The sequence below is a fragment of the Triticum aestivum genome, chromosome 7B, assembly GCF_018294505.1.
Source record: "Triticum aestivum cultivar Chinese Spring chromosome 7B, IWGSC CS RefSeq v2.1, whole genome shotgun sequence".
In the NCBI taxonomy this organism is placed as follows: domain Eukaryota; kingdom Viridiplantae; phylum Streptophyta; class Magnoliopsida; order Poales; family Poaceae; genus Triticum; species Triticum aestivum.
Genome location: NC_057813.1, coordinates 753,884,304 through 753,886,211, shown reverse-complemented (window position 1 = coordinate 753,886,211; position 1,908 = coordinate 753,884,304). Strand labels below are relative to the sequence as shown.

The window sequence follows — 1,908 nt, the reverse complement described above, 5'->3', positions numbered from 1 at the left end:
AGAAGGAATGAATTAATATCCGATACAGCACCACGTTGGACGGTATGAGGGTCGGTGTCGGAGATGCCAGGTTATTCTTGTTAGTTGTTGTTTAGATAGCAATAAGTTGATCCTCAAAAAAGAGATAGCAATAAATCGATCCTAAAGAAAAGGTTAAAACGCGCCAGTGCAGCGTGTGATATGTGCATGTGGTTTAGATAGCAATAAAAAAAGAAGCAACCGATCACACTGGGACTCGAACCCAGAATCTCCCGCTCCGGAGGCGAGCGCCTTATCCATTAGGCCATGCGACCACTTCGTTAAATTTTCGACTTTGACACTAAAAGTAAATGTGATTTGCGTGAGTCAGCTATGTGCCAACTTCTGGGTGGATTCGAGAGAAAGGAGACTCAAGGAAATGATGCCATGATCAATTTTATTCAAAAGACACATTAATTTTCTATAAGGTGACACGATTTCTGGTTGATGCAGGAACCAACATATATGCCGAAAACCATCTGAATTATCCTCACATTGCTACCAAATCAATATCCGATGGCGCGCGTATGCTTTTCTTTGCTGAAGTTTGGAAGGAGAATCGTTCTGACGACACCAACAAAGAATCACAGTTGCCTTCATATGTTGCTTCCAGTTTTTTTACAAACATTTAACTGGATGAAGTGGCTTGAAATGTTCAAATCAAACACTGCAGCAAACTAGTTCGATTAGACTGAACAACGTGGCGGCGAAAATGCATGTAGAGCATAGAGTCATCAGTATATGAGAGGATTACTTGTTTGAATTGAGGCGACCGGACATGCATTTCCAAAATGTGTATGCACTGCTCATATTTTTCGATAAAGGGTGTTTTTGTTGACTCATAATGTAGCATCAAGGGGATACAAAACACAATGAGAACACACCCGGCCTCTGCATAACTATGATGCACACAGCCAGCACTAATACACACACACAAAAAGAATCACACTAGCAAAGGCAAAGTCATACAAGACCGAAGCTATGCATAGGTGAAGAAAAGAAAAAAAAAGTAACCATCAACACCAACCATCTCTTCATAACACAAGGACTACGAGAAAGGTTCTTCAAGCGACGCCTCCAGGAAGGGAACGACGTGCAAGCGCCGCCGTCACTGGATCCAACCATTGAATGTCAGATCATGGGTTTTCACCCTGAAGATTATGTCCGAGCAAATTCCAAGCAATGCCTTCAACAAGGTAACGGCGCAAACACCGCCATTGCCAGGTATAACCAGTAAGGGTCAGACCTAGGGTAGTAACCCCGGAGCTCGAAACCAAGTACTCAAAAAGCACCACCCATCCAAGTCATCATGTGTTGCCACCTCCACTTTCCGCAATCCCAGCAGTGTTACGAACGGGGTAAGGTCATTAACGAGGAAGGAAGGGCAACGGCACCGCCAAAATCCCAGATCGGGACGCTTCGGCAGTCTCACGTCGTCCTAGCAAGTGAATGCCGGTGGCAGGTCTGCAGAAGACACCCTCATGCATCGCCTCTTGCTATGGCGTCCTCGTCAACAGCACCGGGCTAGTCGCGGCGTCCAGTTACCATGCCCATGTAAGATGCCGTCGACGAAGACGCTGGCTGTTACATCTGTACATCGGCTATCGAGAGCAGCTGGTGTGAGGTCGCACCACACTGCAAGGTTGCTCGCGCCATCAAGAGCCCAGAAGGCCATCTGACGGCTCCATGCACCACAGCAGCCGATGTAGGGTATATGCCTGGTAAGCCACCGTCCAGCCATGGAATCTGGACATGCTTGACACATACAATGCCTCATACAGCCACGATCTGGACTTCCCTAGTCTGGCTGCCACCGTAGAAGACACCTGACGAGAAGCTGCGGCGTGGAGTGCTAAACGACCACTTGATCCGGAGAGAAGGCCCCAACAA

The 1,908-nt window shown here is 47.2% G+C and overlaps 1 non-coding gene across 1 annotated transcript; it reads right to left on the bottom strand.

Moving 5' to 3' along the window:
- Positions 1-220: 220 nt before the first annotated feature.
- On the bottom strand, positions 221-293 carry TRNAR-CCG (transfer RNA arginine (anticodon CCG)). Its single transcript has one exon. It is a non-coding gene; the product is annotated as a tRNA-Arg (tRNA).
- Between the last annotated feature and the right edge of the window lie 1,615 nt (positions 294-1,908).